Here is a 21,641-nt window from a genome sequence, read left to right as displayed (position 1 = left end):
TACAACTAACAAAGGATGTAAAGGACCTCTTCAAGGAGAACTACAAACCACTGCCCAACGAAATAAGAGAGGACACAAACAGATGGAGAAACAGTCCATGCTCATGGTTAGCAAGAATCAATATTGTGAAAATGGCCATACTTGCCAAAGTCATCTATAGATTCAGTGCTGTCCCCATCAAGCTACCAATGACCTTCTTCACAGAACTGGAAAAAACCACTTTAAACTTCATGTGGAGTCACAAAAGACCCTGCACAGCCAAGGCAATCCTAAGCAAAAAGAACAAAGCCGGAGGCATCACACTTCCACACTTTTTCTTTTTAAATATTGAAGCTCTCAAAATCACCTTTGGAGAAAATCACAGGCCGCAGACTGTTTCTGTGATTCTGTGTTTATTTCTTCTGGGCATATCGGACACGCCCCCTCCCCTCGCCGGGATTTCGGGCACGTCTCCTTCCCTTGCCGGGAGCTCGGACACGCCTCCTCCTCCCCCCCACCCCCTCGGGAGCCCGGGAAAAAAACCCCATCAGGACCTACCTGATACCATTTTGTCCCATCCAGGCCCCACTCCCTGCCTACTATTTTGTCCTATCTGGGCCCCACTCCTCTCCATCCAGGTCCCACTCCCCTCCATTTTGTTTCATCCGGGCCCCACTCCCCACCATTTTGTCTCACTCACCTTGGGCACAGCCAATCAAACGCCTCCACTCCCTATAAAACCCCGTGCCTGAGAGGAGTCCACGCGACTTCTCCGGCCCCACCTGTCGGACCGGAGAACTTCACCCGGGAGCCTGAAAAAATTCCCTTGCATTGGATTATTTTCGTGCTGGCCTCAGTCTCTTGGTTTTATCCTCGGCGAGAACAGACCTCATAGGTACACTGTACCTGCTCACCCATTCTGCCCCCTGAGAGGGTGCCTCTTCCTCCTGGCACCCCCACTCTGGCATCTTCTGCTGGTGCCTGGAACGCTGGCCCCCTCCTCTCTGGCTCACCTGGACCTGGGGCCCCTGCCAAGGCAAACATCTCCTTTAATCTCTCGGTCCTGGGTCAGCCTCGGAGGCCCTTCCTCCCGGGCTTTGTTTCCCTCTGGCCGGCTGCCCAGAGGCCCATCTGCTGGGAATTGCCGTGTGGAGCTCAGGGGGGTCCCTGGGGGTGCCCGGGGCTCCCAGCTGCCACTCCCTCGGTGGCCTCCCTGTCCCCTCTGCATGGCCCTAGGGATCTACAAAGCCTGGCCCTGGCTCTGCCAGCTCTCCGTGCTCCTGCCCTTTCTGGGCCTCAGTTTTTGCAGCTAGAGAATAGGGAGCTTGGGGGAGACCCCAGAGCCCTCCAGGCCGGAGGGAGTCAGCGGAGGCAGCGGCCCAGCCCGGCCGGAAGTAGTCAGCGGAGACGACGGCCCGACCCAGCCGGAGGGAGTCAGCGGAGGCGGCGGCACGGCCCGGCTGGAGGGAGTAAGCGGAGGCGGCGGCCCACCCCGGCAGGAAGGAGTCACCGGAGGTGGCGGTCCGGCCCGAACGGAAGTAGTCAGCGGAGGCGGCAGTCCGGCCAGGCCGGAAGGAGTCACCGGAGGCGGCAGTCCGGCCAGGCCGGAAGGAGTCACCGGAGGCAGCAGTCCGGCCAGGCCGGAAGGAGTCACCGGAGGCGGCGGCCCGGCCCGGCCCGGCCCGGCCGCAAGGAGTCGCCAGAGGCGGTGGCCCGGCCCGGCCGGAAGGAGTCAATGGAGTCGGCGGTCCAGCCCAGCCGGCGGGAGTCAGCAGAGGCGGCGGTCCAGCCCGGCCCGGCGGGAAGGAGTCAACGGAGGCGGCGGTCCGGACCGGCCGGAAGGAGTCACCGGAGGCGGTGGTCCGGCCCGGCCCGGCCAAAAGGAGTCACCGGAGGCGGCGGTCCGGCCTGGCCCAGCCGGAGGGAGTCAGTGGAGGCGTCGGCCCGGCCCGGCCAGAAGTAGTCAGTAGAGGCAGCGGTGCGGTCAGAGCGAGTTTCTTTGGAGAAGCCGTGGTGGCTTCCACGTGATGGTGGAGGACTACGCGTATCTCTGAGGTAAGTGGTGGGGACTTGTACCCCACCGGGAATCCCCCAGACCTCCCTGCTCCTCCTCCGCAGCTCCGTGCTTTCCAGTCCTGACTTCTTTGTGGGCATTTGGGCCCCGGTCGTCCGTGTGGGGGCGGTTGTAGGGTGCTGGCTGTGACGGCGTCCACAGCCCTGCCGGGAAGGCTGTGTCCATGTCTGACCTGCATCCAGCGTCCAGGAGTGCACAGGCCCTGAGCCATGGTGAAGTCTGGGACCTGGGTCCCTCCGAGCCCCACGGCCCTCTGAGCTGGAGTATCCTAATTTTCATTTCTACCTACAGTGTATGAGTTCCCTTTTTCTAAAACCACACCTGCATTCCTCCTCTTTTTTTTTTTTTTAAGAGACTGAGTCTGGCTCTGTCACCCAGGCTGGAGTGCAGTGCCGCAATCTCAGCTCACTGAAAGCTTCACCTCCTGGGTTCAGGCAGTTCTGTCTCAGCCTCCTGAGTAGCTGGGACTACAGACACCCACCACGATGACGCCTGGCTAATACTTGTATTTTTAGTAGAGATGGGGTTTCACCATATTGGTCAGGCTGGTTTCAAACTCCTGACCTCAGATAATCCACCCAACTAGACCTCCCAAAGTGCTGGGATTACAGGCGTGAGCTACCTTGCCTGGCAGATTGCATTTTCCTAATGAATACCTCATTTTGAGGACGTAATCTCTTATCTGTTTTTCGATTTTATGTCTGCAGAATTGTCTGGTCAGGTTCTAGATTGGATTTTTCTGCTACTTTGTAGTGTTTTTCTGTGTGTGTGTGTACACGTTGGTCTCACCGTTTCAGATTCTTCTGAGTTCGTGGGCCTATCTGCTCCGAGCTGGCTTAGAGTTGAAGGAGGAGTAGCTGTCCATGCTGGAGGCTGGAGCCTGGAGTGTGCAGTATCCCCTCGCCTCGCTGTTGCAGTCAGTGGCGGTGACGGAGACTACAGTACAGCTGGAAAGGTAAAAAGATGGTGGGATAGGTTCGCCATCCTGGCCCGCACAGCCTGAGGCATGGGGGACGGCTTGCGGGTGCCCTGCCATGGGCGGTGGGCACTATCCAGGGTGTCACTGCTGGTGTTGCGGGGGCTGGTTGGGGGGTTATTTGAGGCGCCACTGCCCGCATAGGGGAGAGGGTTGGGGGCCCTTTCCTGGGATGTGCTGCCCATTGCTGGGGGCTGGGATGGGGCCTGTCCCAAGCGGTACTGTCAGCAGCAATGGGGTATCTTGTGGGCACTGTCCAGGGATGTACTGCCCTAGGTAGGGGGTGAATTGGAGGAGCTATCAGGTGCTGCAATGCCCTTGTCTGGGATGGGTTGGTGGCACTGTGGGGTGCAACACTGCCAGCGGTGAGGGATGGGTTGGGGGTGTTATCAGGTGTTAGATTGCCCCCAGTGGGTGGGGGTTGTGGTATCCAGGACATCATTGCCTGTGTCTGGGAGCTGTTTGGGGGCACTATCCAAGGCTGCATTGCCCACATGGGGAGCAGGTTGGGGGCACTATCTGGGGCTGCAGTGCTGGCGGTGGAGGATGGGTTAGGGTTCTGGTGGGGTGGAGGGGTGGTGTTAAAGGCGCCATGGGGACTACACTGAGACAGAGGTTGGGGGGCTTGTTGGGAGAGCTACACAGGGTTGGACTGCCTGTGGAGGTGGGCAGAGGGTTGGTGGGGGAACTGTGGGGGCTGGATACACAGCCTGAGTGGTGGAGAGGCGGCAGGTGGGTCAGGTGCTCCCAGGGATCTGCACTGCCTGGCAAAGAGTGGGTGAGTGTGCTATTTCAGGCTGCGTGGGTTGTGACGGGGGCAGGTTGGGTGCACTGTCGGGCTACCTGAGCTGTCCATGGTGGTACTTCCCAAGGTGGAGAGGGAGCTTGGAGTGCTCTCTGTGGCTGCACTGCCCAAGGCAGGGGGTTGGTTGGGGGCTCTATCCAGGGCCGCGCTGTTCCCGACGGGGAGTGAGTTAGGGCAGCCACTATTCAGGGTTGCAGTGCCCACAGTGGGGGGTGGTTTGGGTGCCATATGGGGGCATCACTGCCTGCGGTGGGGGTCTGCTTGGGGACCCTATCTGTGGCTACACTGCCCACCCCAGGGAGCCTGTTGGGGCGCTATCCTGGGCTGTGCTGCCCATGGCAGGGGGTTGGTTTGCGGGTGCCATCGAGTGCTGCAGGGTCTAAGGCAGGGGCAGGCTAGGGGCTGCCATCGTGTGCTACACTGCTGGTGGTGGGGGATGGGGTTTTGACACTATCCTGGGGCTACACTGCCGGTGGCAGCGGATCAGGGGCTCTGTCGGAAGCTGCCCTACCGGTGGCAGGCGATGGAGGTTTCAGTGACAGCGGTGGTCTCTGAGAGAGGAGTGGTCCTGCTCTCCCCCGGACTCTAAACTCTAAAGGACCATCTCCTCCTGCGTGGCGGGCACATGTTTCTGTGAAAATTCTGATCACAGCAGGGCACCCAGACCCATCACGGTTCCCAGGCCTGAGCCCTCACATTCGGTGCTGCAGAGCCTGCCAGGGATGCCCAGGCATGCAGCAGCAGACACCACGGGGTGACAGGGCCCCGCGGGTGGAGGTCTCAGGAGTGGGAACCAGCACATTGGTGGGGAGGGCTGGCTGGGTCTGAGTTTCTGCTGCTCCTGCTTCCCGAGCACAGCCTGGGTGGTCCCAGTGGTTCCTGTGGAGCAGGAAGCCCAGGCCCCGTCGTGTCTCCAGTCTCCACTCCCTAGCCAGTTTGGGCCAGAAGGAGATGCTGTGGACTGTGGAGGGTGGGTGTGAGTGCCTTCACTGAAACTGGCCCGTGCCACCCAGTGGCCAGCAGGACAAGGTGGGGGTCTAACACTACCACTCTCTGTGTCCCGTTCTAGGCTTTTCCGGCTTTGCCCGCCCAGCTGCTCCATGCCAGGAGAAGGCAGAGCCATCTGCTGCATGCTGGAGGCTGGAGCCTGGAGCCTGTGGCACCACGGCTCGCCTCGCTGCGGTGGGTGGCAGCGACGGAGACTGCAGAGCGCCGGAGAGGTAGGAGCGTGGCTGGCTGCCACCAGGGCAGGGACAGGGGTGCAGAGGGGGCCAGGTGGCAGCCTCTGAGGCGGCCTCAGTCCCTGGGTCTCCCCCTGCTGGTTACTGCAGGCAGAGCCGGGGCCGCCGCCGCTTCTGCCGCGTCGTGTGCAGGTGGCAGCTACGGTTGAGCCCGTGGCAGAGGGTGGCAGTGCCTGTTCCCGCCCTCCTCCTTTTCCTTTTTGACCCTGGTTCAGGGTGCTGGTCACAGGTGCTGGGTACCCTACGGCCACTGAGATGGGGCTGGATGCCAGTTCCAGTCCTCCTCCTGCTTCGAGGCCTGATTTAGGCACCGCAGCAGGGTCTGGCCCTTGGGTCCGCGTTGCTGCTGGAGGCGGGCAGGATCCTGGGTTGCCACCACGCTGCTGAATGCCATCTCTAAGTGGCAGGTGCAGCAGAATGCACGGGAGACTGCAGGGCTGGTCTCGGACAGCCTGGGGGTCGCCCAAGGCACCTCCCCCTACCCTATGACCCGTGCCTCCTTGGCCCAAGCCCAGAGTGTGGGGTCGCGGGCTCTGGGCCCACTGCAGCACCCACGATGAGGCTGAGCACCGGTTTCCATCACCTTGCAGCTGTGCCGCCGACAACCTAAATTAGGCGCCGTGGTGACATCCGGTCCCGGGTTTCCTGCTGCTGGTGGGGGAGGACAGGGCCAGGGGTTGCCACTGATAGTGACTTGCACCATTTCCAGGTGGGAGCTGTAGCTGAGCCCCTGGCAGATTCTGGCAGGGCTGCTCCCCGAGGGCGTTGAGGGTCGTGGAGCGTACCGCCGTCCCACCCTAGGGTCCCCTTTTCCTTGGGCCTGGCCCAGAGCACAGGTTTGCAGGCGCTGGGCACCGTGCAGACACAGAGCTGTGACTGAGCGCCTCCTGCCCTCCTGCATCTGCGGGCTGACTGTGGCAGCATCTGTTCCTGGGTTCCATGCTGCTGGGGCCAGCGTCCAGGGATGCCACCGCTGCTGCCCCATGGCATGTGTAGGCTGCCGCGGCAGCTGATCCCAGAGCGGAGGCTGTCAGAGCTGGTCCCAGATAGCCTGAAGGTCGCCTAGTGCACCAGCAGAGAGCGCCGTGGGCAGGCAGGGGCATTATGTTGGCTTTGAAGGGGATGTGTTTTGCCAGCTTGGCTTCTTTACTGAGAAAGCGTTGCCAGGGCCCTAGAAGTCTGCAGTCCCAAGGGCTAGGAAGCCACTTGGAGACGCTGTGCCATCAGCACCCACTTGGATCTGAGGCAGGAGGCACCACAGAGAGGTGGTGAGCTCCCCGTCGCCATCGGCGCTCAAGATATGACTGAGCTGTACTTCGATCAGAGGTTGCCAAGCAGCATCCCTTGCACCAAATACAGCACCCCGATGTGCTCTGTTTGGCCAGCATAGTGTGTCATAACAAATCTGAGCCAGTGTTGTTGTTGTATTTCGATTTATTTATTTTACTTTAGGTGCGTACTATATCTGGCATGTCTCTCCCCTGCCCCCCCCAACTGTCCCCTGTGTGTGATGCTCCTCTCCCTGAGTCCACATGTTCTCGTCGTTCAACACGCACCTATGAGTGAGAACGTACGGTGCTTGGCTTTCTGTTCTTGGGTCAGTTTGCTGAGAATGATGGTTTCCGGATTCATCCAAGTCCCTACAAAGGACACGAACTCGTCGTCTTTTATGGCTGTGTAGTGTTCCATGGTGTATATATGTACCACATTTTCTTTGTCCAGTCTATCATTGATGGGCATTTGGGTTGGTTCCAGGTCTTTGCTGTTATACACAGGGCTGCAACGAACATACGTGTGCATGTGTCTTTATAGTAGAATGATTTATAGTTCTTTGGGTGTATCCCCAACAGTGGGATTGCTGGGTCAAATGGAATTTCTCTTTAGATCCCAATTGTCTATCCTGGCTCTTACTGCCATTGCTTTTGGTGTTTTAGTCATGAAGTCCTTGCCTATGCCTATGTCCTGGATGGTTTTGCCTACGTTTTCTTCGAGTGTTTTTATGGTGTTAGGTTTTATGTTTAAATCTTTGATCCATCTGGAGTTAATTTTAGTGTAAGGTGACAGGTAGGGGTCCAGTTTCTGCTTTCTGCACGTTGCTAGCCCGGTTTCCCAACACCATTTATTAAACATGGAGTCCTTTCCCCATTGCTTGTTTTTGCTGGGTTTGTCTAAGATCAGATGGTTGTAGACGTGTGGTGTTTCTTCTGGGGTCTCTGTTCTGTTCCATTGGTCTACGTCTCTGTTTTGGTACCAGTACCATGCTGTTTTGATGGAAGAAATGGATAAATTCCTAGACACTTGTACTCTACCGAAACTAAACCAGGAGGAAGCTGAAACCCTGACTAGACCAATAACAAGGGCTGAAGTAGAGGCAGCAATCAATAGCCTACTAACTAAAAAAAGTCCAAGTCCAGGTGGGTTCACAGCCGAATTCTACTAGACGTACAAAGAGGAGCTGGTTCCATTCCTTCTGAAACTGTATCAAACGATACAAAAGGAGGGACTCCTCCCTAACTCATTTCACGAGACCAGCATCATCCTGATACCGAAACCAGGCGGAGGCGCAACGAAAAAAGAAAACTTGAGGCCAATATCCATGATGAACGTCGACACACAAATCTTCCATAAAATACTGGCAAACAGATTGCAACAGCACATCAAGAAGCTTATCCATCGTGACCAAGTAGGCTTCATCCCAGGGATGCAAGGCTGGTTCAGCATACACAAATCCATAAATGTAATCCATCACATAAACGGAACCAAAGACAAAAACCACATGATTATCTCAATAGATGCAGAGAAGGCTTTTGATAAAATTCAACAAGCCTTCATGCTAAAAACTCTCAATAAACTAGGTATTGATGGAACGTATCATACAATGATAAAAGCTCTATATGACAAACCTACTGCCAATATCATACTGAATGGGCAAAAGCTGGAAGAATTCCCTTTGAAATCAGGCACTAGACAAGGATGCCCTCTCTCACCACTCCTATTCAACATAGTGTTGGAAGTTCCAGCCAGAGCAATCAGGCAAGAAAAAGAAATAAAGGGTATTCGATTAGGAAAGGAGGAAGTCAAACTGTCTCTCTTTGCAGACGACATGATTGTATATCTAGAAGACCTCATCGTCTCAGCCCAAAATCTCCTGAAACTGATAAGCAACTTCAGCAAAGTCTCAGGATACAAAATCAATGTGCAAAGATCACAAACATTCCTATATACCAATAACAGACAAACAGAGAGCCAAATCAAGAGCGAACTCCCATTCACAATTGCTACAAAGAGAATAAAATACCTAGGAATACAACTAACAAAGGATGTAAAGGACCTCTTCAAGGAGAACTACAAACCACTGCCCAACGAAATAAGAGAGGACACAAACAGATGGAGAAACAGTCCATGCTCATGGTTAGCAAGAATCAATATTGTGAAAATGGCCATACTTGCCAAAGTCATCTATAGATTCAGTGCTGTCCCCATCAAGCTACCAATGACCTTCTTCACAGAACTGGAAAAAACCACTTTAAACTTCATGTGGAGTCACAAAAGACCCTGCACAGCCAAGGCAATCCTAAGCAAAAAGAACAAAGCCGGAGGCATCACACTTCCACACTTTTTCTTTTTAAATATTGAAGCTCTCAAAATCACCTTTGGAGAAAATCACAGGCCGCAGACTGTTTCTGTGATTCTGTGTTTATTTCTTCTGGGCATATCGGACACGCCCCCTCCCCTCGCCGGGAGTTCGGACACGCCCCCTCCCCTCGCCGGGAGTTCGGGCACGCCTCCTTCCCTTGCCGGGAGCTCGGACACGCCTCCTCCTCCCCCCCACCCCCTCGGGAGCCCGGGAAAAAAGCCCCATCAGGACCTACCTGATACCATTTTGTCCCATCCAGGCCCCACTCCCTGCCTACTATTTTGTCCTATCTGGGCCCCACTCCTCTCCATCCAGGTCCCACTCCCCTCCATTTTGTTTCATCCGGGCCCCACTCCCCACCATTTTGTCTCACTCACCTTGGGCACAGCCAATCAAACGCCTCCACTCCCTATAAAACCCCGTGCCTGAGAGGAGTCCACGCGACTTCTCCGGCCCCACCTGTCGGACCGGAGAACTTCACCCGGGAGCCTGAAAAAATTCCCTTGCATTGGATTATTTTCGTGCTGGCCTCAGTCTCTTGGTTTTATCCTCGGCGAGAACAGACCTCATAGGTACACTGTACCTGCTCACCCATTCTGCCCCCTGAGAGGGTGCCTCTTCCTCCTGGCACCCCCACTCTGGCATCTTCTGCTGGTGCCTGGAACGCTGGCCCCCTCCTCTCTGGCTCACCTGGACCTGGGGCCCCTGCCAAGGCAAACATCTCCTTTAATCTCTCGGTCCTGGGTCAGCCTCGGAGGCCCTTCCTCCCGGGCTTTGTTTCCCTCTGGCCGGCTGCCCAGAGGCCCATCTGCTGGGAATTGCCGTGTGGAGCTCAGGGGGGTCCCTGGGGGTGCCCGGGGCTCCCAGCTGCCACTCCCTCGGTGGCCTCCCTGTCCCCTCTGCATGGCCCTAGGGATCTACAAAGCCTGGCCCTGGCTCTGCCAGCTCTCCGTGCTCCTGCCCTTTCTGGGCCTCAGTTTTTGCAGCTAGAGAATAGGGAGCTTGGGGGAGACCCCAGAGCCCTCCAGGCCGGAGGGAGTCAGCGGAGGCAGCGGCCCAGCCCGGCCGGAAGTAGTCAGCGGAGACGACGGCCCGACCCAGCCGGAGGGAGTCAGCGGAGGCGGCGGCACGGCCCGGCTGGAGGGAGTAAGCGGAGGCGGCGGCCCACCCCGGCAGGAAGGAGTCACCGGAGGTGGCGGTCCGGCCCGAACGGAAGTAGTCAGCGGAGGCGGCAGTCCGGCCAGGCCGGAAGGAGTCACCGGAGGCGGCAGTCCGGCCAGGCCGGAAGGAGTCACCGGAGGCAGCAGTCCGGCCAGGCCGGAAGGAGTCACCGGAGGCGGCGGCCCGGCCCGGCCCGGCCCGGCCGCAAGGAGTCGCCAGAGGCGGTGGCCCGGCCCGGCCGGAAGGAGTCAATGGAGTCGGCGGTCCAGCCCAGCCGGCGGGAGTCAGCAGAGGCGGCGGTCCAGCCCGGCCCGGCGGGAAGGAGTCAACGGAGGCGGCGGTCCGGACCGGCCGGAAGGAGTCACCGGAGGCGGTGGTCCGGCCCGGCCCGGCCAAAAGGAGTCACCGGAGGCGGCGGTCCGGCCTGGCCCAGCCGGAGGGAGTCAGTGGAGGCGTCGGCCCGGCCCGGCCAGAAGTAGTCAGTAGAGGCAGCGGTGCGGTCAGAGCGAGTTTCTTTGGAGAAGCCGTGGTGGCTTCCACGTGATGGTGGAGGACTACGCGTATCTCTGAGGTAAGTGGTGGGGACTTGTACCCCACCGGGAATCCCCCAGACCTCCCTGCTCCTCCTCCGCAGCTCCGTGCTTTCCAGTCCTGACTTCTTTGTGGGCATTTGGGCCCCGGTCGTCCGTGTGGGGGCGGTTGTAGGGTGCTGGCTGTGACGGCGTCCACAGCCCTGCCGGGAAGGCTGTGTCCATGTCTGACCTGCATCCAGCGTCCAGGAGTGCACAGGCCCTGAGCCATGGTGAAGTCTGGGACCTGGGTCCCTCCGAGCCCCACGGCCCTCTGAGCTGGAGTATCCTAATTTTCATTTCTACCTACAGTGTATGAGTTCCCTTTTTCTAAAACCACACCTGCATTCCTCCTCTTTTTTTTTTTTTTAAGAGACTGAGTCTGGCTCTGTCACCCAGGCTGGAGTGCAGTGCCGCAATCTCAGCTCACTGAAAGCTTCACCTCCTGGGTTCAGGCAGTTCTGTCTCAGCCTCCTGAGTAGCTGGGACTACAGACACCCACCACGATGACGCCTGGCTAATACTTGTATTTTTAGTAGAGATGGGGTTTCACCATATTGGTCAGGCTGGTTTCAAACTCCTGACCTCAGATAATCCACCCAACTAGACCTCCCAAAGTGCTGGGATTACAGGCGTGAGCTACCTTGCCTGGCAGATTGCATTTTCCTAATGAATACCTCATTTTGAGGACGTAATCTCTTATCTGTTTTTCGATTTTATGTCTGCAGAATTGTCTGGTCAGGTTCTAGATTGGATTTTTCTGCTACTTTGTAGTGTTTTTCTGTGTGTGTGTGTACACGTTGGTCTCACCGTTTCAGATTCTTCTGAGTTCGTGGGCCTATCTGCTCCGAGCTGGCTTAGAGTTGAAGGAGGAGTAGCTGTCCATGCTGGAGGCTGGAGCCTGGAGTGTGCAGTATCCCCTCGCCTCGCTGTTGCAGTCAGTGGCGGTGACGGAGACTACAGTACAGCTGGAAAGGTAAAAAGATGGTGGGATAGGTTCGCCATCCTGGCCCGCACAGCCTGAGGCATGGGGGACGGCTTGCGGGTGCCCTGCCATGGGCGGTGGGCACTATCCAGGGTGTCACTGCTGGTGTTGCGGGGGCTGGTTGGGGGGTTATTTGAGGCGCCACTGCCCGCATAGGGGAGAGGGTTGGGGGCCCTTTCCTGGGATGTGCTGCCCATTGCTGGGGGCTGGGATGGGGCCTGTCCCAAGCGGTACTGTCAGCAGCAATGGGGTATCTTGTGGGCACTGTCCAGGGATGTACTGCCCTAGGTAGGGGGTGAATTGGAGGAGCTATCAGGTGCTGCAATGCCCTTGTCTGGGATGGGTTGGTGGCACTGTGGGGTGCAACACTGCCAGCGGTGAGGGATGGGTTGGGGGTGTTATCAGGTGTTAGATTGCCCCCAGTGGGTGGGGGTTGTGGTATCCAGGACATCATTGCCTGTGTCTGGGAGCTGTTTGGGGGCACTATCCAAGGCTGCATTGCCCACATGGGGAGCAGGTTGGGGGCACTATCTGGGGCTGCAGTGCTGGCGGTGGAGGATGGGTTAGGGTTCTGGTGGGGTGGAGGGGTGGTGTTAAAGGCGCCATGGGGACTACACTGAGACAGAGGTTGGGGGGCTTGTTGGGAGAGCTACACAGGGTTGGACTGCCTGTGGAGGTGGGCAGAGGGTTGGTGGGGGAACTGTGGGGGCTGGATACACAGCCTGAGTGGTGGAGAGGCGGCAGGTGGGTCAGGTGCTCCCAGGGATCTGCACTGCCTGGCAAAGAGTGGGTGAGTGTGCTATTTCAGGCTGCGTGGGTTGTGACGGGGGCAGGTTGGGTGCACTGTCGGGCTACCTGAGCTGTCCATGGTGGTACTTCCCAAGGTGGAGAGGGAGCTTGGAGTGCTCTCTGTGGCTGCACTGCCCAAGGCAGGGGGTTGGTTGGGGGCTCTATCCAGGGCCGCGCTGTTCCCGACGGGGAGTGAGTTAGGGCAGCCACTATTCAGGGTTGCAGTGCCCACAGTGGGGGGTGGTTTGGGTGCCATATGGGGGCATCACTGCCTGCGGTGGGGGTCTGCTTGGGGACCCTATCTGTGGCTACACTGCCCACCCCAGGGAGCCTGTTGGGGCGCTATCCTGGGCTGTGCTGCCCATGGCAGGGGGTTGGTTTGCGGGTGCCATCGAGTGCTGCAGGGTCTAAGGCAGGGGCAGGCTAGGGGCTGCCATCGTGTGCTACACTGCTGGTGGTGGGGGATGGGGTTTTGACACTATCCTGGGGCTACACTGCCGGTGGCAGCAGATCAGGGGCTCTGTCGGAAGCTGCCCTACCGGTGGCAGGCGATGGAGGTTTCAGTGACAGCGGTGGTCTCTGAGAGAGGAGTGGTCCTGCTCTCCCCCGGACTCTAAACTCTAAAGGACCATCTCCTCCTGCGTGGCGGGCACATGTTTCTGTGAAAATTCTGATCACAGCAGGGCACCCAGACCCATCACGGTTCCCAGGCCTGAGCCCTCACATTCGGTGCTGCAGAGCCTGCCAGGGATGCCCAGGCATGCAGCAGCAGACACCACGGGGTGACAGGGCCCCGCGGGTGGAGGTCTCAGGAGTGGGAACCAGCACATTGGTGGGGAGGGCTGGCTGGGTCTGAGTTTCTGCTGCTCCTGCTTCCCGAGCACAGCCTGGGTGGTCCCAGTGGTTCCTGTGGAGCAGGAAGCCCAGGCCCCGTCGTGTCTCCAGTCTCCACTCCCTAGCCAGTTTGGGCCAGAAAGAGATGCTGTGGACTGTGGAGGGTGGGTGTGAGTGCCTTCACTGAAACTGGCCCGTGCCACCCAGTGGCCAGCAGGACAAGGTGGGGGTCTAACACTACCACTCTCTGTGTCCCGTTCTAGGCTTTTCCGGCTTTGCCCGCCCAGCTGCTCCATGCCAGGAGAAGGCAGAGCCATCTGCTGCATGCTGGAGGCTGGAGCCTGGAGCCTGTGGCACCACGGCTCGCCTCGCTGCGGTGGGTGGCAGCGACGGAGACTGCAGAGCGCCGGAGAGGTAGGAGCGTGGCTGGCTGCCACCAGGGCAGGGACAGGGGTGCAGAGGGGGCCAGGTGGCAGCCTCTGAGGCGGCCTCAGTCCCTGGGTCTCCCCCTGCTGGTTACTGCAGGCAGAGCCGGGGCCGCCGCCGCTTCTGCCGCGTCGTGTGCAGGTGGCAGCTACGGTTGAGCCCGTGGCAGAGGGTGGCAGTGCCTGTTCCCGCCCTCCTCCTTTTCCTTTTTGACTCTGGTTCAGGTTGCTGGTCACAGGTGCTGGGTACCCTACGGCCACTGAGATGGGGCTGGATGCCAGTTCCAGTCCTCCTCCTGCTTCGAGGCCTGATTTAGGCACCGCAGCAGGGTCTGGCCCTTGGGTCCGCGTTGCTGCTGGAGGCGGGCAGGATCCTGGGTTGCCACCACGCTGCTGAATGCCATCTCTAAGTGGCAGGTGCAGCAGAATGCACGGGAGACTGCAGGGCTGGTCTCGGACAGCCTGGGGGTCGCCCAAGGCACCTCCCCCTACCCTATGACCCGTGCCTCCTTGGCCCAAGCCCAGAGTGTGGGGTCGCGGGCTCTGGGCCCACTGCAGCACCCACGATGAGGCTGAGCACCGGTTTCCATCACCTTGCAGCTGTGCCGCCGACAACCTAAATTAGGCGCCGTGGTGACATCCGGTCCCGGGTTTCCTGCTGCTGGTGGGGGAGGACAGGGCCAGGGGTTGCCACTGATAGTGACTTGCACCATTTCCAGGTGGGAGCTGTAGCTGAGCCCCTGGCAGATTCTGGCAGGGCTGCTCCCCGAGGGCGTTGAGGGTCGTGGAGCGTACCGCCGTCCCACCCTAGGGTCCCCTTTTCCTTGGGCCTGGCCCAGAGCACAGGTTTGCAGGCGCTGGGCACCGTGCAGACACAGAGCTGTGACTGAGCACCTCCTGCCCTCCTGCATCTGCGGGCTGACTGTGGCAGCATCTGTTCCTGGGTTCCATGCTGCTGGGGCCAGCGTCCAGGGATGCCACCGCTGCTGCCCCATGGCATGTGGAGGCTGCCGCGGCAGCTGATCCCAGAGCGGAGGCTGTCAGAGCTGGTCCCAGATAGCCTGAAGGTCGCCTAGTGCACCAGCAGAGAGCGCCGTGGGCAGGCAGGGGCATTATGTTGGCTTTGAAGGGGATGTGTTTTGCCAGCTTGGCTTCTTTACTGAGAAAGCGTTGCCAGGGCCCTAGAAGTCTGCAGTCCCAAGGGCTAGGAAGCCACTTGGAGACGCTGTGCCATCAGCACCCACTTGGATCTGAGGCAGGAGGCACCACAGAGAGGTGGTGAGCTCCCCGTCGCCATCGGCGCTCAAGATATGACTGAGCTGTACTTCGATCAGAGGTTGCCAAGCAGCATCCCTTGCACCAAATACAGCACCCCGATGTGCTCTGTTTGGCCAGCATAGTGTGTCATAACAAATCTGAGCCAGTGTTGTTGTTGTATTTCGATTTATTTATTTTACTTTAGGTGCGTACTATATCTGGCATGTCTCTCCCCTGCCCCCCCCAACTGTCCCCTGTGTGTGATGCTCCTCTCCCTGAGTCCACATGTTCTCGTCGTTCAACACGCACCTATGAGTGAGAACGTACGGTGCTTGGCTTTCTGTTCTTGGGTCAGTTTGCTGAGAATGATGGTTTCCGGATTCATCCAAGTCCCTACAAAGGACACGAACTCGTCGTTTTTTATGGCTGTGTAGTGTTCCATGGTGTATATATGTACCACATTTTCTTTGTCCAGTCTATCATTGATGGGCATTTGGGTTGGTTCCAGGTCTTTGCTGTTATACACAGGGCTGCAACGAACATACGTGTGCATGTGTCTTTATAGTAGAATGATTTATAGTTCTTTGGGTGTATCCCCAACAGTGGGATTGCTGGGTCAAATGGAATTTCTCTTTAGATCCCAATTGTCTATCCTGGCTCTTACTGCCATTGCTTTTGGTGTTTTAGTCATGAAGTCCTTGCCTATGCCTATGTCCTGGATGGTTTTGCCTACGTTTTCTTCGAGTGTTTTTATGGTGTTAGGTTTTATGTTTAAATCTTTGATCCATCTGGAGTTAATTTTAGTGTAAGGTGACAGGTAGGGGTCCAGTTTCTGCTTTCTGCACGTTGCTAGCCCGGTTTCCCAACACCATTTATTAAACATGGAGTCCTTTCCCCATTGCTTGTTTTTGCTGGGTTTGTCTAAGATCAGATGGTTGTAGACGTGTGGTGTTTCTTCTGGGGTCTCTGTTCTGTTCCATTGGTCTACGTCTCTGTTTTGGTACCAGTACCATGCTGTTTTGATGGAAGAAATGGATAAATTCCTAGACACTTGTACTCTACCGAAACTAAACCAGGAGGAAGCTGAAACCCTGACTAGACCAATAACAAGGGCTGAAGTAGAGGCAGCAATCAATAGCCTACTAACTAAAAAAAGTCCAAGTCCAGGTGGGTTCACAGCCGAATTCTACTAGACGTACAAAGAGGAGCTGGTTCCATTCCTTCTGAAACTGTATCAAACGATACAAAAGGAGGGACTCCTCCCTAACTCATTTCACGAGACCAGCATCATCCTGATACCGAAACCAGGCGGAGGCGCAACGAAAAAAGAAAACTTGAGGCCAATATCCATGATGAACGTCGACACACAAATCTTCCATAAAATACTGGCAAACAGATTGCAACAGCACATCAAGAAGCTTATCCATCGTGACCAAGTAGGCTTCATCCCAGGGATGCAAGGCTGGTTCAGCATACACAAATCCATAAATGTAATCCATCACATAAACGGAACCAAAGACAAAAACCACATGATTATCTCAATAGATGCAGAGAAGGCTTTTGATAAAATTCAACAAGCCTTCATGCTAAAAACTCTCAATAAACTAGGTATTGATGGAACGTATCATACAATGATAAAAGCTCTATATGACAAACCTACTGCCAATATCATACTGAATGGGCAAAAGCTGGAAGAATTCCCTTTGAAATCAGGCACTAGACAAGGATGCCCTCTCTCACCACTCCTATTCAACATAGTGTTGGAAGTTCCAGCCAGAGCAATCAGGCAAGAAAAAGAAATAAAGGGTATTCGATTAGGAAAGGAGGAAGTCAAACTGTCTCTCTTTGCAGACGACATGATTGTATATCTAGAAGACCTCATCGTCTCAGCCCAAAATCTCCTGAAACTGATAAGCAACTTCAGCAAAGTCTCAGGATACAAAATCAATGTGCAAAGATCACAAACATTCCTATATACCAATAACAGACAAACAGAGAGCCAAATCAAGAGCGAACTCCCATTCACAATTGCTACAAAGAGAATAAAATACCTAGGAATACAACTAACAAAGGATGTAAAGGACCTCTTCAAGGAGAACTACAAACCACTGCCCAACGAAATAAGAGAGGACACAAACAGATGGAGAAACAGTCCATGCTCATGGTTAGCAAGAATCAATATTGTGAAAATGGCCATACTTGCCAAAGTCATCTATAGATTCAGTGCTGTCCCCATCAAGCTACCAATGACCTTCTTCACAGAACTGGAAAAAACCACTTTAAACTTCATGTGGAGTCACAAAAGACCCTGCACAGCCAAGGCAATCCTAAGCAAAAAGAACAAAGCCGGAGGCATCACACTTCCACACTTTTTCTTTTTAAATATTGAAGCTCTCAAAATCACCTTTGGAGAAAATCACAGGCCGCAGACTGTTTCTGTGATTCTGTGTTTATTTCTTCTGGGCATATCGGACACGCCCCCTCCCCTCGCCGGGAGTTCGGGCACGCCTCCTTCCCTTGCCGGGAGCTCGGACACGCCTCCTCCTCCCCCCCACCCCCTCGGGAGCCCGGGAAAAAAGCCCCATCAGGACCTACCTGATACCATTTTGTCCCATCCAGGCCCCACTCCCTGCCTACTATTTTGTCCTATCTGGGCCCCACTCCTCTCCATCCAGGTCCCACTCCCCTCCATTTTGTTTCATCCGGGCCCCACTCCCCACCATTTTGTCTCACTCACCTTGGGCACAGCCAATCAAACGCCTCCACTCCCTATAAAACCCCGTGCCTGAGAGGAGTCCACGCGACTTCTCCGGCCCCACCTGTCGGACCGGAGAACTTCACCCGGGAGCCTGAAAAAATTCCCTTGCATTGGATTATTTTCGTGCTGGCCTCAGTCTCTTGGTTTTATCCTCGGCGAGAACAGACCTCATAGGTACACTGTACCTGCTCACCCATTCTGCCCCCTGAGAGGGTGCCTCTTCCTCCTGGCACCCCCACTCTGGCATCTTCTGCTGGTGCCTGGAACGCTGGCCCCCTCCTCTCTGGCTCACCTGGACCTGGGGCCCCTGCCAAGGCAAACATCTCCTTTAATCTCTCCGTCCTGGGTCAGCCTCGGAGGCCCTTCCTCCCGGGCTTTGTTTCCCTCTGGCCGGCTGCCCAGAGGCCCATCTGCTGGGAATTGCCGTGTGGAGCTCAGGGGGGTCCCTGGGGGTGCCCGGGGCTCCCAGCTGCCACTCCCTCGGTGGCCTCCCTGTCCCCTCTGCATGGCCCTAGGGATCTACAAAGCCTGGCCCTGGCTCTGCCAGCTCTCCGTGCTCCTGCCCTTTCTGGGCCTCAGTTTTTGCAGCTAGAGAATAGGGAGCTTGGGGGAGACCCCAGAGCCCTCCAGGCCGGAGGGAGTCAGCGGAGGCGGCGGCCCAGCCCGGCCGGAAGTAGTCAGCGGAGACGACGGCCCGACCCAGCCGGAGGGAGTCAGCGGAGGCGGCGGCACGGCCCGGCTGGAGGGAGTAAGCGGAGGCGGCGGCCCACCCCGGCAGGAAGGAGTCACCGGAGGTGGCGGTCCGGCCCGAACGGAAGTAGTCAGCGGAGGCGGCAGTCCGGCCAGGCCGGAAGGAGTCACCGGAGGCGGCAGTCCGGCCAGGCCGGAAGGAGTCACCGGAGGCGGCGGCCCGGCCCGGCCCGGCCCGGCCGCAAGGAGTCGCCAGAGGCGGTGGCCCGGCCCGGCCGGAAGGAGTCAATGGAGTCGGCGGTCCAGCCCAGCCGGCGGGAGTCAGCAGAGGCGGCGGTCCAGCCCGGCCCGGCGGGAAGGAGTCAACGGAGGCGGCGGTCCGGACCGGCCGGAAGGAGTCACCGGAGGCGGTGGTCCGGCCCGGCCCGGCCAAAAGGAGTCACCGGAGGCGGCGGTCCGGCCTGGCCCAGCCGGAGGGAGTCAGTGGAGGCGTCGGCCCGGCCCGGCCAGAAGTAGTCAGTAGAGGCAGCGGTGCGGTCAGAGCGAGTTTCTTTGGAGAAGCCGTGGTGGCTTCCACGTGATGGTGGAGGACTACGCGTATCTCTGAGGTAAGTGGTGGGGACTTGTACCCCACCGGGAATCCCCCAGACCTCCCTGCTCCTCCTCCGCAGCTCCGTGCTTTCCAGTCCTGACTTCTTTGTGGGCATTTGGGCCCCGGTCGTCCGTGTGGGGGCGGTTGTAGGGTGCTGGCTGTGACGGCGTCCACAGCCCTGCCGGGAAGGCTGTGTCCATGTCTGACCTGCATCCAGCGTCCAGGAGTGCACAGGCCCTGAGCCATGGTGAAGTCTGGGACCTGGGTCCCTCCGAGCCCCACGGCCCTCTGAGCTGGAGTATCCTAATTTTCATTTCTACCTACAGTGTATGAGTTCCCTTTTTCTAAAACCACACCTGCATTCCTCCTCTTTTTTTTTTTTTTTAAGAGACTGAGTCTGGCTCTGTCACCCAGGCTGGAGTGCAGTGCCGCAATCTCAGCTCACTGAAAGCTTCACCTCCTGGGTTCAGGCAGTTCTGTCTCAGCCTCCTGAGTAGCTGGGACTACAGACACCCACCACGATGACGCCTGGCTAATACTTGTATTTTTAGTAGAGATGGGGTTTCACCATATTGGTCAGGCTGGTTTCAAACTCCTGACCTCAGATAATCCACCCAACTAGACCTCCCAAAGTGCTGGGATTACAGGCGTGAGCTACCTTGCCTGGCAGATTGCATTTTCCTAATGAATACCTCATTTTGAGGACGTAATCTCTTATCTGTTTTTCGATTTTATGTCTGCAGAATTGTCTGGTCAGGTTCTAGATTGGATTTTTCTGCTACTTTGTAGTGTTTTTCTGTGTGTGTGTGTACACGTTGGTCTCACCGTTTCAGATTCTTCTGAGTTCGTGGGCCTATCTGCTCCGAGCTGGCTTAGAGTTGAAGGAGGAGTAGCTGTCCATGCTGGAGGCTGGAGCCTGGAGTGTGCAGTATCCCCTCGCCTCGCTGTTGCAGTCAGTGGCGGTGACGGAGACTACAGTACAGCTGGAAAGGTAAAAAGATGGTGGGATAGGTTCGCCATCCTGGCCCGCACAGCCTGAGGCATGGGGGACGGCTTGCGGGTGCCCTGCCATGGGCGGTGGGCACTATCCAGGGTGTCACTGCTGGTGTTGCGGGGGCTGGTTGGGGGGTTATTTGAGGCGCCACTGCCCGCATAGGGGAGAGGGTTGGGGGCCCTTTCCTGGGATGTGCTGCCCATTGCTGGGGGCTGGGATGGGGCCTGTCCCAAGCGGTACTGTCAGCAGCAATGGGGTATCTTGTGGGCACTGTCCAGGGATGTACTGCCCTAGGTAGGGGGTGAATTGGAGGAGCTATCAGGTGCTGCAATGCCCTTGTCTGGGATGGGTTGGTGGCACTGTGGGGTGCAACACTGCCAGCGGTGAGGGATGGGTTGGGGGTGTTATCAGGTGTTAGATTGCCCCCAGTGGGTGGGGGTTGTGGTATCCAGGACATCATTGCCTGTGTCTGGGAGCTGTTTGGGGGCACTATCCAAGGCTGCATTGCCCACATGGGGAGCAGGTTGGGGGCACTATCTGGGGCTGCAGTGCTGGCGGTGGAGGATGGGTTAGGGTTCTGGTGGGGTGGAGGGGTGGTGTTAAAGGCGCCATGGGGACTACACTGAGACAGAGGTTGGGGGGCTTGTTGGGAGAGCTACACAGGGTTGGACTGCCTGTGGAGGTGGGCAGAGGGTTGGTGGGGGAACTGTGGGGGCTGGATACACAGCCTGAGTGGTGGAGAGGCGGCAGGTGGGTCAGGTGCTCCCAGGGATCTGCACTGCCTGGCAAAGAGTGGGTGAGTGTGCTATTTCAGGCTGCGTGGGTTGTGACGGGGGCAGGTTGGGTGCACTGTCGGGCTACCTGAGCTGTCCATGGTGGTACTTCCCAAGGTGGAGAGGGAGCTTGGAGTGCTCTCTGTGGCTGCACTGCCCAAGGCAGGGGGTTGGTTGGGGGCTCTATCCAGGGCCGCGCTGTTCCCGACGGGGAGTGAGTTAGGGCAGCCACTATTCAGGGTTGCAGTGCCCACAGTGGGGGGTGGTTTGGGTGCCATATGGGGGCATCACTGCCTGCGGTGGGGGTCTGCTTGGGGACCCTATCTGTGGCTACACTGCCCACCCCAGGGAGCCTGTTGGGGCGCTATCCTGGGCTGTGCTGCCCATGGCAGGGGGTTGGTTTGCGGGTGCCATCGAGTGCTGCAGGGTCTAAGGCAGGGGCAGGCTAGGGGCTGCCATCGTGTGCTACACTGCTGGTGGTGGGGGATGGGGTTTTGACACTATCCTGGGGCTACACTGCCGGTGGCAGCGGATCAGGGGCTCTGTCGGAAGCTGCCCTACCGGTGGCAGGCGATGGAGGTTTCAGTGACAGCGGTGGTCTCTGAGAGAGGAGTGGTCCTGCTCTCCCCCGGACTCTAAACTCTAAAGGACCATCTCCTCCTGCGTGGCGGGCACATGTTTCTGTGAAAATTCTGATCACAGCAGGGCACCCAGACCCATCACGGTTCCCAGGCCTGAGCTCTCACATTCGGTGCTGCAGAGCCTGCCAGGGATGCCCAGGCATGCAGCAGCAGACACCACGGGGTGACAGGGCCCCGCGGGTGGAGGTCTCAGGAGTGGGAACCAGCACGTTGGTGGGGAGGGCTGGCTGGGTCTGAGTTTCTGCTGCTCCTGCTTCCCGAGCACAGCCTGGGTGGTCCCAGTGGTTCCTGTGGAGCAGGAAGCCCAGGCCCCGTCGTGTCTCCAGTCTCCACTCCCTAGCCAGTTTGGGCCAGAAAGAGATGCTGTGGACTGTGGAGGGTGGGTGTGAGTGCCTTCACTGAAACTGGCCCGTGCCACCCAGTGGCCAGCAGGACAAGGTGGGGGTCTAACACTACCACTC

At 57.6% G+C, this 21,641-nt stretch overlaps 1 protein-coding gene across 1 annotated transcript in view; it reads left to right on the top strand.

Moving 5' to 3' along the window:
* Positions 1-21,641, top strand: part of LOC135278069 (uncharacterized) — a 186,324-nt gene that overhangs the window by 22,338 nt on the left and 142,345 nt on the right. The window contains exons 7-11 of the mRNA XM_064384684.1: positions 2,851-3,008; positions 4,904-5,054; positions 11,261-11,418; positions 13,314-13,464; positions 19,606-19,763. The gene's annotated coding sequence lies outside the window, so the exon portion shown is untranslated. The remainder of the gene's footprint in view (positions 1-2,850; positions 3,009-4,903; positions 5,055-11,260; positions 11,419-13,313; positions 13,465-19,605; positions 19,764-21,641) is intronic.

Source organism: Aotus nancymaae, unplaced genomic scaffold (genome assembly GCF_030222135.1).
Source record: "Aotus nancymaae isolate 86718 unplaced genomic scaffold, 86718_ANA_hifiasm-v0.15.2.pri h1tg000036l, whole genome shotgun sequence".
In the NCBI taxonomy this organism is placed as follows: Eukaryota; Metazoa; Chordata; class Mammalia; order Primates; family Aotidae; genus Aotus; species Aotus nancymaae.
The sequence above is the reverse complement of the archived record's forward strand: the minus strand, read 5'-3'. Positions and strand labels throughout refer to the sequence as shown.